We start from the raw sequence: 16680 nt of genomic DNA, 5'->3' as shown, positions 1-16680 counted from the left end.
CCTGGCAGGCGACCATGGGGAGAGGAAGGGGGGAAAGAGAGCGGGGAAGAGTGAGGGACACAGATCAAGGGAGACTACTGAATACTGAAGATGAACCATGGACTGAAAGGGGAGGGGGAGGGAGGGAGGGGGTGATGGTCATGGTGGGGGGCACTTGTGGGGAGAAGCACTGGGTGTTATATGGAAACCAATTTGACAATAAACTATTATAAAAAAATAAATAACCCAACCATTTATAGCCACAAATGACTGAATAAGCAAAGACTATGCACTAAAAGCAAAAATAAAACTATTAAAATGTCTTAAAAAATGTCACCTTCTCAGGCTGGACTTTCCTCCCTCATTCTCAGTGCTTCTACACATGCTTTTCTGTGGCACTTGCCACTACCTTCATAGTCCAGATTTATTGATTGATTATCTCTCCACATTATAATAAGAACAAAGAACAAAGATTCTGTTTTAATTGATGCTTAGAATAGTGCCTGGCAGATACATGATGCCTAGTAAATATTATTGAATTAGATCAAATAATAAAGTACAATACATTGTACTGAGTAAATTTCACTTATGAAAATGCTCAACATCATTAACATTTAAAAAAAATGTTTACTTATTTTTGAGAGAGAGAGAGAGAGAGAGAATGAGAGAAAGAGAGAACACAAGTTGGGGAGGGGCAGAGAGAGAGGGAGACACAGAATCTGAAGCAGGCTCCAGGCTCTGAGCTGTCAGCACAGAGCCCCGACACAGGACTTGAACTCAAGTGCCATGAGATCATGACCTGAACTGAAGTTGGACCCTTAACCAACTGGGTCACCCAAGGGCCCCTCCAACATCATTTTTATTGCCTCTCATTTTGCTCATGAGAGGTGAAAATGTTTTCCTATGGTCTTATCAGTTTGTGATTGACTCTTAGATAACGCCATGGTGATTAAAAGTATCAAGAAATCTGAACTCCTGTAGGTTTTTTTTTTAATGTTTATTTTTGAGAGAGCATGAGCAGGGTGGAGGCAGAGAGAGAGGTGGACAGAGGATCAGAATCGGGTTCTGTGCTGACAGCACAGAGCATGATGCGGGGCTCGACCTCACGAATTGACAGATCATGACCTGAGCCAAAGTCGGACGCTTAACAAGTTGAGCCACCCAGGTGACCTCACCATAGGTATTTTGGTTTGCTTTAGCAGTAATTATTTTGTGTAAAGATCTTGTATCTTTTGACAACTCAGCCTCTTCTACAAGGACCCCTGCCTCCAACTAAAAACACACAAATTCAAAAAATAATAACCAGACATATCACTGGACAACAATCTTCTTGGGGCTTTTGACAAGCTCTTGTAATGACCAGTAGTCCCAGGGCAGGGGCAGAAACAAGTGCATGAGTCCAAATTGTGAAATGGGTGCCACATCGTGTATTAACAAGTGTGCAGAAATTACTGTGTAACATCAGTGTTCATCACTCTCTAATATCTGACGTTTGTGAAACAACAAAGAGAAATAAATTTGTTTTCGATTTTCACTTCCAGTCCTTGGCTTGTCCAGAAAGAGGAGGAGGAGAAGGAGGAAAGAAGAGCAGGAGGAGGAGGAGGAGGGTGGGGGAGGAGAGGAGGAGGGGGAGGGGGAGGAAGGGAGGGCAATACTAACATCTCGGGATTGTCCTGTGACGTAAGTGTACAGTAAAGCCAGTCTAATTTGGATTAAGTAGAAGAAAGCTCTTGCAAAATTAGCAAAATTCTGAATCATTTGGCATTTGGAAAGTGAAGGGTATGAGCTATGGAGTCAGATCCAGGTTGGATGGTGGTGTCTACACTTAAAGCCCTAAATCCTGATCAAGATGTGTGGCCCAGGCCCTCCATCTGCCCAGCTCAGTTGATGGTTGGTGGCGCCTCATGGAATTGTCACCAGGACAATACATTCAAATTGCCTGGAACCGAGTAAGAATATGGATATCTGTGGGTATTATTGTTTGAAAGGACGTGTGGTCCTCCTATCTTCAAGGACATATGGTATCATGCTGCTGACCAGAGGGGGAAAATATAGAACAGAGTATGATCTACCTGCCGCACCCTAGGAATAATTCCCACATCTCATAGGAAATGGGTCCTTATTTGCCGTGCCCTTGACGTAGCTGCTCTCATTTAACACCTACAACTGTCCAAGAAGGAAAGCCTATTGCCACCTGCATTTGGGCAGAGACAACAGACTGGCAGAGGCTCAGTCGTTTTCCACAAAGGTAGGATGAGACGGGGCTGGCATAAGATCACAGGCAGGTGGAATTCAGCACCGAAACATTTATTATCATGTTTGGAATCAACCCAGGTCTTTGCATGCAACAGAAGGCAAAAAGGATTTTCAAAGATTTAGGTTTTCCATAGATGAAACATCCTTCCTGCTGTCTCATTTTCATGACAGATAGACAGACACACGGACAGAAAGACAGTAACATTAATATGTCAGGTCTCCAGAAAGTTGTCCAGAGACTGGGTGGGCGGTGCGCCCAGCTGGCCTGGCTCCTGGTTCTGATACAGGAGTACGAGAGACTCTGCCTGCGGGGGGACAGTTCACCCTTTGCTCCCTGTGACAGATGCCACAGTCACCCTCCAGGACTGTGGGCTGAGAAGCTCTTCTCCACGAGAGCTGGGATACAGGTGTTCAGATTCTTCAAGTGCAGAGACGTGGCCCTGATCACCCTTCTTCACTCTCTGTGCCGGGTCATGTTTGGATGCTGAGTCCTCCTTGCCTTGGGGGCACTAACTTGTGGCAGATTCTGGCTTGGAGCCTGAAGAATCAAGATCTGGAATTGGGAAAGAATGAGAGAACAAAGAAGAAAAGTGTGTGTGTGTGTGTGTGTGTGTGTGTGTGTGTGTGTGGTGGTGGTGGTGGTGGAGGCAACAGGGTGCTCTGTTTTGGCCAAAAAATCATCCCCAAAACAAAACACAGATCCTCGTATATTCAAACTAAAAAGGAACTTGAGTTGATGAAGAAGGGGGGCCCCCAGAGATCTTAGCTGCAGAGGCTTTTCTAGAAGCGAGGCCCGCCCATGCTTGGGAGCACTGAGGCAGGTGGCCTTGACTGAGGACAGCAGTGAAACACACTGGCCGCAAACCCAGATGCCACGTGGCGGTGGTGACCCTGCCGGGAGACCGCTGCATGTTCGTTGCCTGTCAAACATTGCCTGTCACCTGCAGTGAGCAACACATCATCACTTAGAATCCAGCATCAGGCTGGTCACCTCGTGGCCAAAACGGCACATATGCACATGCCCTAAGACTTCGCCCAGTTTCCATTTGACTTACTCTATGTCCAAATCCCCCCTTGCAAAGCCCCAGACCTACAAGCCCCCCAAAAGAGGGTGGAATGGAGCTCTAGTGAGGTGGTGGCATGGATAGTCTGGTGTGTGTAGTTCAGGGGCACATACTGAATGAACCAGCTAGAGACCCTCCTGCTGCCCCCCCTCCCCCTCCCGGGGAGAGCCATCGACCACACCCGGCCACGTTGGCATGCAACATGCCCAGAGCCCGTGGCTAAGAGCCAGCCTTTCGGGGAATGTTTTAGAAGCAGAAAACAGGCCCATCATTTCTGCTCCAACCATCACTCTTCATGACAAAAGCTCTCCTGATTCTCAGGCCTTGGCTTCTTCAGGAGCCAGGGAAAACCATCAACATTCAAGGACAAAGAATCTCTTGACTAGTGAAGAGTTGGGACATCTTCAGTAATGGGCAAACCAATTATCCTTGCAGTAGTAGGGACGGTTTCCGCACACTTGCATTGTTGTTCTTGGCCCATCTGCCTCTTGGCACACGGGGCCAGCGTCCTGGAGCGCGGCCGTTAGTACCTCCATGCTTTACAAGGAACATCTCTTTCCTAAAGCCTGAGCTGTTCCAGCCCACGGCAGGATGACAGAGGACTTGGCCCTTGCTGTCGAAGTGGAGTCATTAGAAGTAATCAGGCCTCTGCCCAAATAGCAGCTTGGATGAGAGAGGGTCGTAAACCCCCCGCTGGAAGTTCCTATAGAGTTGGCAATGGTGGCCTGTAAGCGTCTGCATAGCTCCGCCAAGGCACGAGCTCCTATGAGCCAACGCGGCTTTCCTGTTTGGGGCTTTCCCACTGGGATCTCTAGCAACATGCCATTCGGAAGCATCTGAAGAAAGAAACAACCTCACATCCTTCCCAGTCAATGACTGACTTTGCAAGGAGATGCTTCCAGCACTCTGGGTAATGTTGAGAAGAAGGGAAAATGAGATGCTGCTAATTTATGATCTGATTTCAATCCCTCTGCACCCCCCTCCCCCTTTCCATCCCTCAGGCCAGGAGGGATGGTTGTGTGGAGAACAAGGCAGATGTAAAAGGCCTCCAGGATAACTTCCTGGCTTGTGTTTGAAACCTGCTAGGAAGACAGGAGAGTTTGAACACCCTAAAGACGCTGAAACTTTTGTGCCGCTTGCTGTCAGCCCTCAAGGGGGATCGCGAGGTCTCCCTTGGAAAATCAGGGAATCTCTAGGTCTTCCTTGGAAAATCAGAAGATCTGGCAGCTCTAGGTTTCAGCATCTGGCCCAGCGATGTTTGCAGCAGCTGAGTGGAAGCACCTGTTGGGGGTGGGCCTTCTCTGGACCCTCTCGGTGCCCACCACCCCTTGGGCAAGGAGCCAAGTGCTGGATGTTAAGGCTGAGTGTCTGTTGCCATTTATCACTCTTGAGCAAGGTCTTTGCTGACCTGCCTTCAAACAACTCAACACCCTTACCTCTAGCCCTCCTTTTTCCTATTTTCCTTATACTATAATTATCTATACTTTCTATCTATCTTTCTTTCTATCTAAGATACTATCTTTCCTATACTATAATTATCACTTCACATAACCCATATGTTATGTATTCATTTAGTAGCAGTGTCTTCCAAGTTCACAAGGGAGGCGGTTTTCTTTGCTTTATTCACTGATGTATGCCAAGTGTCTAACATGTAATAGGTGCTCAATAAATAATTGTTTAATGGAAGGATAAATGTTCTATGAATACACGTTTTTATTAAAACTGGGAAATAAGGGGCACCTGGATGGCTCAGTTGGTTGAGTGTTCAGCTTTGGCTCAGGTCATGATTTCATGGTTCATGAGTTCCAGTCCCCTATTAGACTCTTTGCTGTCAGTGCCGAGCCTGCTTCAGATCCGCTGTCTCCCTATCTCTGCCCCTCACTCATGTTCTCTTTCTCTCTCTCAAAAATAAATAAATATTTAAAAAATAAAAAAATTTTAATGTTTTTTATTTATTTTTGAGAGACAGAGAGAGACAGTGCAAGCAGGGGAGGGTCAGAGAGAGAGGGAGAGACAGAATCTGAAGCAGGCTCCAGGCTCTGAGCTGTCAGCACAGAGCCCGACGCTGGGCTCAAACCCACGAACCGTGAGATCGTGGTCTGAGCCAAAGCCGGACACTTAACTGACTGAGCCACCCAGGCGCCCCTAAAATTTTTTTTAAAAAGTAGGAACAGTTTTGCTCATTCGTGTTAACTGCTTCATGACTATGGGTCTGACCCAGCAACCTCTGGAGGCCAGAAGCAGGTTGTGGGGCTAGAGTCTTCAATGTTAGAGAATCGTCTGTTTCTCAGGATTGGTTCAGAACCAGGCGAGAGTCCGTCCTGAAGGAGCCACGTGTGGAGGGATAGTCGCTGTCCCAGTGATACACTCCTCGGCATTGCATGCTGCCCTAGACTTTGGCAAAGCCTGGAGGGGGGATTCTCAGTGCTATGGCGCTCATCATCTCCCTTTTCACACAAACACTTTAAAACAGCCTGCCTCTGGTTGGGTTCTCCAGAAGTTTATCCCAAGACAAAGACATGAGATGAAATAGTGCATATAGGAGATGATTCCAGAAGTGCTGTTAGGGGAATGGTATCATGAAATGGGGAAGGATGCGAAACCAGTTCAGGATGTGTGATTGAGCAAGTTACCTCATGGCAGCTGCAGCTCTCCCAGTGGTGGGAGATGCACAGAATGTGCCTCAGAGTCATCTCTCACCCGGGGATGCATTATCCTCCACCTCGCCATGTGCCATTGGTCAGGGCCACCTCAAGGTCAAGGGAAATGGCTTGGGGCTGAGAATGGCAGGTGATGGCAGATGACATCTTTCTACGTGTGGAAGCGAGTGGTCCAGGATCTGGTGGGACATGGACAGAGTCTGCTAATCACTTCCTTTATGCATCTAACATTCTTGACCTACCATCATAATTTTTTAAAGGACAACTATGAGGAAAATAGTTATAAAAATATGTATGTCAACATTGAAATACTTGAGCTTCATACCTGAGCACACGATGGAGTGGTCAGATGCTTGCCTTTCTACACAGAAACACAGAACTCAACGGCCACAAATACAAGAGGAGACCTGCGTGTTATATCAAAGACCTGAATGCCATCCATGGTGTTGACTTTGCCATGTGATTTTCTGACATGCAGAACAGGTCTTGGTGTGGTTAGAACAAAGGACAGCCTTCTCTCAAGGTATACAGCAGTCGCATTCCTATATAATTCAGTGTGTATTAAAGCTGTGTGAGGGACTTTGAGTACCTATGTCAGACGGACTTAGATTTAGGCTCAGAGAGTTATACACCCATGCCTCATCTATATGAATGTCTAGTGGACATTCAGAAGTTGAGATCCTGGGGTTCTTGGGTGGCTCAGTCGGTTAAAGCACCTGACTCTTGATTTTGGTGAAAATCATCATCTAATGGTTTCTGAAATCGAGCCCTGCGTTGGGCTCTGGACTGACAGCATGGAGCCTGCTTGAGATTCTCTTTCTCCTCTCTCTTTGCTTTTCCCCTGTTCTCTCTCTCAAAATAAAGAAATACGCCTAAAAATAAAGTTGAGATCCCAGACAATTCTTCATGGTGCCGGACTGTCTCATGCATTGCAGAACATTTTTCATCTCTAGATTCTGACCACTAAATGCCAGTATCACCTCTCAATCTTTATGACAACTCACTCCACAACAGAATTTTCTGGAAAGCTCACCAGGGGCAGTTATCATTTCCATTTGTGAACTACTGATTTAAAGAAAGAATGGATGGGAAACTCCTCCCAGAATGACGGAGACTGAGATGAATGGGAATTTGAAATAAAAACTAAGCAGAGTTGAAGAAAAGAGAGTTGGATTTGCAGGTACCTCTGACTTTTGTGGCCAGATTCACACTCACTGTGAAAGCAGAGAGGAATGCTTGAAGAAGCCTCGGCTTATGACCCAGAATGTTGTAATTTTTTTCCCCCTGGAGGAACTATCATTTATCACCAGGACAACACCTGGCTATTATGTTGCAGGTCTAGGGAAGATTCTAAAAAATGTCATTTCTCTTGAAGAATAGTGTCTTGTGCAAGTGTCATTCTTTCTTGACCCAGCATCTAAATTCAAAGATCCTGGGAAAATGATAGAGGAGTTTGCTTATCATTGGGGTGTGTGCACCAGTGCAGAAAAATCGGACAGGCTTTTGGGTGTGCTCTGTATTTACTAACCCTTCAGCGGTGACAGTGTGGAAGGGCCAGTAAGCATAGCCATGCCGGGCAAATCCTGGGGGTGGGAGGGCAGGGAGGTGCAGAGCCAAAATGGAAAATCCAGTGCAATGTGGATTCTCTATTCTTAATTGGTTCAATGAACCTAGTCCTCTAGGGTAAGACAAACAAGAGGCTTGATGCAGCCTTGTTGTGCAAAAAGCCACATGAGCTAAGGCAGCAGGGAGATTGGCTATTGGCATTGGTCTGGACGCACATGTTTCTAATTGAAAGTTTATCATGGTACAACAGTTAGGAGGGCTGGCTGTGGAGTCAGACTTGCTGAGGTTTCACACCCCAGGTCCATTGTCCACAAGCTCTGGGTCTTGAATACTTAATCTCTACACTCAGTTTTCCCATCTTAAAAATGGGGATAATGTTAAATTTTGGACTTTGTAGGGATTAGGTAAGGTCATCTACATCAAAGCTTAGCACAGTGCTTAGCACATTGTAAGAATAGGTGAGGTGTTGGTATTCTCATTAAAATCAGGACAAAAATCTCAACTTTTGGCACCATGAAATATTGCTTGCTTGGTATGCTAAGGAGAAAACAAATTGTACGTACTACAGGCTTGGTGAATTCAGGACACTATCTTTTCTATTTCTAGGACTCCAGGAGCCAGCACTGTGCTTGATGCAGTGTAAAAGCTCAAGAAATGTTTATGGACTTCAGTTGGCAAAGGTAGAAAATTAAGGGCAGAAAGCCCACAGTACGATGGCCAGATAACTACACACCATCAATTCTAGCCTATGTAAATTAGGACATAAAAGGAGGTGATGTGTGGGAGAAGCAGAATACCAGATTAGGGGTAAAATGAGGTACAGTATAGAAAATAATTTTGTTATTATTGTATTGTGTTCACAGTATATATATATATACACACACACACACACACACACACACACACACACTGTTTACATATATATGTAAACATATATATGTGTTTGTATATATATACACTATGTTTACAAAATATATCATTCTCCTCTCACTTTGAAATCTTGATTTTTCACTAAGATACTTTCATGCTCCGGAGAAACTCAGTAAGGGCTTTGACATGAGCATCGATGCTATCCCCCTGAACTTAACGTCTACTGAAGTTGCAACCCTTTCTGGTACCAAAGGAAATGGAAGAGTTGAGTGGCCACCATATTTATGAATTTTTTCCTTAGTCCCAGAATCTGGGACTCTTTTTAACAGTATCTGAAGGATAAGTTTTCCCCCATGATGTTTGTTGAGAGACTTGCCCATGAATTGATAGAACTGATCCAGGCTTGAATTCTGGCTTTGCCATTGACCAGAACTGTGACCATGGACTTACCACTCGCCATGAGCACGGCACCTCTATCGTGGGATGCGGCTTCTGTCCCCCTTTCTGACTATACCCTCAGTTCCTCCCCCACCTCCCATCTTTCCGTCCCATCCCCAGGGATTTTCTTTTTGTCTCTCAAATCTATTAGGCACATGGCTCAGAGCCATTGTGTTTGTTGGCTCCCTTGCCCAGACCTTTACCATGCAGGGCAAAGAAAGACGATAATAATCGTATGCCCACACAGTTCTGTCCTTTTTTGCCAAGTTAGTGTTGGTGTGAAGCCACTGTTGCCTGACAGCACTTTATGAAAACCCTTTAATTTTCAGAGGTCTTGGACTTCAGAATTATCCCCAAGGGACTGCGGTCCTGTATTATTTCCCCCACTTTGCAGATAGGAAACTGAGGCACAGAGAGGTTAAATAAGTGGCTAATCACCCAGTGAGAAAGAGCCAGGTAGTGACCCCCATTTGTGTGACCCCAGCCACTTCGGGGCGCCTCTTTATGAATGAAGGTCTCTGATGGTCAGCTTCTTTATTTACAAAGCAGGATTATGACCCCTACTTCCTGAAGGAGTTGGGGAGATCAAATGAAATAATACACACAAAACACCTGGTATGATAGGCCTTCAATAAATGGCATTTCGGGACATTGGCTACAAGAGTATCCAGTGGAAAGCATTAGAGAGGGACAATTTTAGCCAGAAAAATGCATGCCACGGCGGAAAAATGAGTAAGTGTAGCTCTTAGTTAGACACATGTTCACAATAGATGTTTGGATTTTGGTTTTAAAAATATAAAAAACTAACATTCAAAGCAGTGATCTCATAAGGAAATGGAGGAGGGTTTTGTTGCCTGCATGATCTGTCAGCCGAGTGAAGTTTTATTTCTGCTTCATCAAGTGGCAAAGGACCATTAAAAAAATGGATGAATGGTTTCTACAGTTTATTTCTCCAAGTAAGTCTCATTTGCCATTTTGTTTTATGCACAAATTGGTGGATTTTCCCATGAAAGAGTTGGGAATGAAAAAAAAAAAAAAAGAAGAGAAACTTTTCCTACTGGGTTTCAGTTGCTATGGTTTTGTTCCAGTTTCCTCAGGCTCAGTGGCTGCATGGAACAATCCTTAGCTCATTTTGCCTCGCCTCACCTCTCCTGTCCTTGCCTCGCCTCACCTCTCCTCTTCCCTTGTGTTCCTTTCTCCTCTCCTTCTCCTCTTGTCTCTTCTTGTCTCCTCTCGTCTCCTCTCCCCTTCCTTTCCCTTCCCTTCCCCTTCCCTCCCCTTCCCTCCCTTCCTTCCCCTCTCCTCTCCTCTCCTCTCCTCTTCTCTCCTCTCCTCTCCTCTTCTCTCCTCTTCTCTTTGCCCCTCCTTGCCTCTTTTCTCTCATACTCTCTTTTTGTGTAAAAAGAAGAAAACTGTCTGGCAAATTAAAAGAATATTAAGTGGCAAGTGAGAAGCCATTGCCTTTTGTCTCCTAGCAATAGTCTGTGGCCTCGGTGCATTCTCGCCTGTAAAAGAGACACGAGTTTGTGGTTGGTAAATATAAAAATGAGATGAAACCACCTACCTCTGATTTTTTCCAGGAATGGCTTTCCACTTTGGAAAGTCCATCCTGGGGGTAGAGGAGAGGGCTTGTTCTGTTTCCTCAGAAGGACCTTCTTCTCATCTCTGTATTCTGTGCTGGTGGCCTAAATCCTGATATCCTCCATTTGTATGCAGGGCTCACTCCAAGAATAAACAGAGTCGGGGAGTCCCCATGTGGGGCCGCCCTGGGAGAGCCCCGGGTGACGCAGGGAGGACTTGTCTGATAGCTCAGAGAGCTGGGGACCTCGTGGTCTGCACAGCTGGGCGTGCAGAGACATCCGCGCCTCAACAGGGAAGAGTAAGAAACCATTTTGCTATAAATCCAGAGGTCTATTTCGCTCCTATTATTCTTAAAGTGGATAATTCTCTTTTCATGGGTATGTAATTGTTTTCTGAGCACAAACAACTTCCAGAAAAATTTGCACCAGGAGATAAAAATTTTATCATTTGCCTTCAGCAGCTTAGACATTAATTGGGGGTTATTTTAAATGGAACTGAGAAAGTACCTTTGAAATCTAGTTTTCTTCTAGTTATACATAAACCCTGGCTTTAAGATGATAGCAATAACTAATCATTGAATACATTAATTAGAATGTTAAAGCTAGCAGTGAACACTATTTATTATGGAATACACATATTCATATTTATTATTATGAACATGTTCAGGGTACAGAACATTATCCTATGTAATAATGATTATTGAAAAGTACCCATATAATCCAAGTTGGTCTCTGAAACAAAGAGAAATTGAATTCATGCAAACAGGTGAAAAATGTTAAACTGAATTCATTAGTATAAATTCAGAAGAACTGCTTTTGGTTTGGGGGGAATTAAAACACTATGTCAATAGAGATAAAGGCACACTTTTAGGTGCCCTTCAGGAAGAAAAACCCACCAAAGAAAATCTTTGGATTATAATTTTTTCTTTTCCACTAATTTTCATTCATTAATTATCATCAAAGTACTTAAACAATAATAATCATTATTATTTCTGTTTTCTGGAAAGAGTGTTGCCAATGCTAACACTATTGATAAATACGGCATAACAAGAAGATGAATAAGAAGAAGTTTCTTCCATCACCTAACTATTCCCAAGTGTCAGAATGGGTGGTCACTTGTAGATCAATGAGTTGTATCCCTTTTGGGTTCATGGATCCCTTTGAGTACATGATGGAAACTGAGAGTTTTGTCTTCCCAAATGGACATGCATGAGAAATTTCCAGTTTAACTTTAAAGGGTTGGCCTTCCTCCCTGGCCAGGCTATCCAGGACCTTCAGTGGGTTAGTGATTTCTTCTGTAGTAAAAATTCTAGAAGGTAGAAGTGCGGACTACATACTTTGTGGGGTCCTATGCAAACTGAACACCAGAGGCCTCTTGTTCAAATATCATTGAACATTTCAAGATGGCAGTGGCAGAACACGAAACCATGTGTGGGATCCTTCCCAGCATGGGCCCTGTGTAACTGCACAGAATGGTGTGTCCATCCAGACTTTCAAGTGTAGGGTACTAGTTACGATTTCAGGCTCTGGTGTGGGATGTTCTGAGCTCAAATTATAGCTCTCCTTGAAGTATTTTGACCAAGTTATTGTTGACACCCACCTCAGGGCTATTATGAGGGATAAATAAATTAGTAATGTAAAATCCCTAGAATAGTAAGGACACAGGGTTGGTTGTTGTTACTATTTTCTTTATAAATGTTTTAATGTTTATTTTTGTGTGAGAGAGAAAGAGGCAGAGCACGAGCGGGAAAGGGGCAGAAAGAGAGGGAGACACAGAATCGGAAGCTGGCTCCAGGCTCTGAGCTGTCAGCACAGAGTCCAATGTGGGGCTCAAACCCACGGACCGTGAGATCATGACCTGAGCCGAAGTTGGATGCTTAACTAACTGAGCCCCCCAGGCGCCCTTGTTGTTACTCTTTTCAAAGAAAAATGTTGCCAGCTATATATAACTCATAGCATGCCACTTTCTTGGTTCAAATCTCTCAATGGTCCATAGCACGTAGAGTTCCCTCTGAATCAGGCCTGAACATCTTACATGAGCTTACTGCTGCCTCCCTCCCCAACCTCTTCTTTCAAAACTTTTGTTTTTGCTCAACATAATCAAGCCATCTTTGGCTTCCGCTAGTTCGTTACACCTGTCAAGTCCTCTTTCACCTCAGGGTCTCTGCACAGACTCTCCCTGCCTGCCATATTCATCCCAGCCCCGGCCAATCTCTATCTTTGCCTACACGCCCACGTCAGTTTCAATGTCACCTCCTCAGAAAGACCTCTCTTCCCTGTGGCCACCCTTTCTTCTGTTTGTGTCCTCAACAGCTTTACTGAGATACGATTTACATACGATAAAGTTCCGTACCATAAAATTCATGCACAGTTGGGAGCCAGGGCTTCATCCCTGTCTTAATCCCCACCAGTAACTTAATTATGCCCCCAGGTACCAGGGGTGCTTGCAGTGCAACTCAGCTCAGGGGCAAATCTTCAAGGCTCTTTCAACCTGATTCACCAACTATAGTCTCCTCTGTTACTGACATTCGCAGATCATCATTTTCTTCTCTCTCTCTCCCCGTCTCTGTGTCTGTCTCTCTCTTCCTTGAGAGAGAGAGAGAGAGAGAGAGAGAGAGAGAGAGAGAGAGAGAGAGATAGTGAGCACGAGCCCTAGCGGGGGAGAGGGACATCGGGAGAGAGAGAATCTTAAGCAGGCTCCTCGCCCAGAGACGAGTCCAGTGTGGGGCTCGATCCCATGCCCCTGGGATCATAACCTGAACCAAAATCAAGAGTCAGACGCTCACCCAGATGAGCCGCCCAGGTGCCCTTATCCAGATCGTCATTTTCTATGGACGGCAAGATGATGGTTTATTTCTAGTTTTTTTTTTTCTATTTTGACTTTCTTTGTTTCCTATTTCTTCATAAAAAACACATATTACTTTTATTTTTTCTAAGTGATACAAATGATGTATTGAGAAGAGGGAACTTGTGGCAATCTTTGCACGGTGGTAAGGAGAGAAATTAGGCAAACATACGACAGAGGGGGTGTCATTTCCTCGACTTGGCATAGACTGCTGCCACATGGGGCAGTTTTCAGTAAAACCTGAAACATTTGAGGCCCCCCAATTATCCTTCTTGTGCCTTTGACATCGACGCCTGAAATCCCCACCTTACTTCTTAGCGTGAAAGCATCAAAAGTCTTTAATGGAATGCATATGGGATGCTGAGTGATGATGGGTCTTTATCCACTTGGTATAAATTAATTTGTAAGACTATTGCCACTTACTCTGTGGGATCCTTGTGGGAACAGGACCCAGGCTAGCTAGTTTTGGTTGAAAAAGGCATGGTGTTAGAGGTTTGGATTTCAGAAACGTACAGGGTTAGACAGCTATGCACTAAGTCCAGGGGGAAGTATTGAACTCAGGGGACGAGCAAAACGAAATGTAAAGGGATGAAGCCCCAACCACACTCCCAACCTAATACAAAGCCTCATACTTGGGTTATGTTTGTCTGGGTTGTTTCATGTGGGTGAAACTCATATTGTTTTCTATTCAGAACCCAGATTACAAAAGAGTCAGTGAATCATAACCTTAGAAGAGAACATTAAAAAAAATACCTTTTGTTACCTTTTGTTGTGCACCTAGGGGGTGTCAGGCACTGTCCTAAGAATTTTGTACATATTATCCATCCTGATGCCTCATGATACATTTATGAGATCGCTGGTGGCATAGATGAAGAAATTAAGGCGTAGCGTGATCAGGGGTATCTGCTAAAGTCATAAGCCCAATAGCGAAGAATTTGAACTCAAATCTGTCTGACTCCAACTTCCTTCCTGTTTCCTTCCCTGAGGCCAGGAGGGATGCCTCTCTCTGATGTCTCCTTTTGGTTCTAGTTCGAGAAAATGCTTTGCTTTTAAAGGGACCACCTGACTGAATCAGGCCCACCTGAGACAGATAATCTCTGTGATGTAGGGACAACTTGGTTGAGGGATTCACTGTATCTGCAACGTCCCTTTGCCGCGGAACCTGAACCTACGGGGGATGGGGGCCTGAGGAGGCCATCGTTAGAGTTTTGCCATGACATCCAGTCTTTCAAATTTTTGGCTTGATGACAATTGAATTATTTTTTAAACAATTTATTTGTTTTGAGAGAGAGGGAGAGAGAAAGGGCAGGGGGAGGGGCAGAGAGACAGAGGGAGTGAGAGAATCCCAAGCAGGCTCCACCCGTCCAGCGGCAGAGCCTGACGTTAGGCTCCAACCGACCCTGTGAGAGGAGGCTGTGAGCCGAAAGCAAGAGTTGATGCTTAACCAACTGAGCCACCCAGGCGAGCCGATAACGGAATTAACTTTTATGTGATCCCAAAATGATACTTCTTTTGAGAGAATCAGTTAATACTTGTAAACACTAAGACTAACATCCTGGAGTTAAGTATCATTAGAATCTTATTTGCAAAAAACAAAACAAAACAAAACAAAAAACCTCTTTATTTCCTTCATGTGATTTCTCCATTGTGGACTCTTTGGGTTATAATACTCTGTGGTTTCGTCACACGTTTTTTTGAAGTTTGCCATTTGTTTGGAGTTCAAAGGAAATGTCATTTCCCACCTCCCCAAATTTTAATAATGCAAAATATTCTCTAACTGATTCTGGATAAAAACACAGTTGACAGAAAAAAAATCCTTTCACTCAGTAAGGGAAAACAGTGAATTAATGAGTATTTAGTTTAATTTTTTAAAAAACCTGAGTATTGGCAGATCAGAAGTTGACAAAAATTATTCTGGTCCAATTTGTGGATCAAATGCAAATAGCCCCTTCTTTGCTTCTTTCTAATGGATTTCAGTGGAAATGTTACATTTTCATTTTAGACTGACAGAAAAAAAACACCCAGCAATATTCTGAGGCCAAAAATTATGGCTGGAATCTCTAAGTAAGTCGTTTTACAACAGCTTTGTTCCCTGGATGCTGGCTTATCAAAGATGCCCAGGATCTTATTGGAATGAACTCTTCTAATGAAAAAGATTTGATGAGCAGAACTTGCTCTAAGCAGCAGCGGTTTTCCAGTCTCTCTTCTGGTTTCATGTGGGAAAAAAACCTGAAGATTCAAGGTGACTAGAGTGAACGATGCTCTTCAGAGAAATCCAGGTTTCCCAGGTGGAATATCGGCAGAATAGACAAAGTGTGTTTCATGTCTGTGCAGAGCAGTGTGTAATTTCCACACACGACAAGAGCCCCCAACATCACTCACTTGCTCATTCATAGGCAAGTATATTTATTTATCGCCTGTAAGGCACCAAGCCCTGTCCTAGGCCCAGCAGAAGCTGTAGAGAAAGGGACAAAATACTAATTCCCGACTTGATGGAAGCCATGGAAGACAGGCCGTGGCCCGGGGGAACGTGCTGTCTCAAACGTGTCAAGTAGGGTGCACTGTCCCTATCAGATGCGTAGCCCGGTTGATATGCTCCAATGTGACATGCATTTGGAGTCCGAATCTTGAAGAGTCTCAAGCCTGACGTTGACGGCCAAACATAACAAAATCCCCACAAAGCCGTGGAGGCAGAGCATTTTAAGAGACTTCACCATCCTGCAGGTCCCATCCCGTCTCAGATTTCAGCTGCTCCCGCCAGGTTGATCTTCTTCCCTCAAAACGGTACAGCGGAGTTGTGCCGAGGGAGGGAGGGCTCTGAGGTCCTCTACTGAGAACCCCTCCCTGCCTAAAAGGAAACTGATTGAGGGAGGCTGAGCGATGCCTCCTAAAATGTCTACGTCCTCATCCCCGGGACCTGAGCACCTTCCTGGACATGGTAAAAGAGGCTTTGCAGACGGGAGTACATGAGGGCCCCGAGATGGGGGAGATTAATTTGGATAATCCAGGTGGGTCCAGTGAAATCACAAGGGATCTTATAAGACGAAGATGGTGGGGGGAGGGGTAGAGCCATTAATAGGACAGCTGAGGACAGATGACGTTGGAGTGATTTGAGGAAGCGTCTCTGAGCTGGGACATGCAGGTGGCCTCTACAAGCTGAGAAGGCAAAGGAAACATTCTCTCCTGGAGCCTCCAGAAGGATGCAGCATTGGAGACACCTTGATGTTATCCGAGCCAGACCGACTGGGGCTTCAGACCTCCAGACCTGTAAGACGATACCTCTGTGCTATCTTAAGCCACAGAAGTTTGTGGTAGAAATAGACACCTCATTGAAGATGCCCTAAAGCTGCATGTCTGGGGGCGCCTGGGGGCTCAGGCGATTAAGCGTCCGGCTTCGGCTCAGGTCATGATCTCATGGTTCG

The 16680-nt window shown here is 44.9% G+C and overlaps 1 protein-coding gene across 3 annotated transcripts in view; it reads right to left on the bottom strand.

Moving 5' to 3' along the window:
• The window catches only part of TSHZ2 (teashirt zinc finger homeobox 2), a 446554-nt gene that overhangs the window by 89735 nt on the left and 340139 nt on the right, over positions 1-16680 (bottom strand). Inside the window, exon 3 of one of the 3 annotated variants that reach the window (XM_029916280.1) lies at positions 2342-2788. The exons of the other annotated variants lie outside the window; for them this stretch is intronic. The gene's annotated coding sequence lies outside the window, so the exon portion shown is untranslated. Of the gene's footprint in view, positions 1-2341; positions 2789-16680 lie in introns of those variants that run through there. 3 annotated transcript variants of the gene reach the window in all.

Source organism: Suricata suricatta, chromosome 12, assembly GCF_006229205.1.
Source record: "Suricata suricatta isolate VVHF042 chromosome 12, meerkat_22Aug2017_6uvM2_HiC, whole genome shotgun sequence".
NCBI lineage: Eukaryota > Metazoa > Chordata > Mammalia > Carnivora > Herpestidae > Suricata > Suricata suricatta.
The sequence above is the reverse complement of the archived record's forward strand: the minus strand, read 5'-3'. Positions and strand labels throughout refer to the sequence as shown.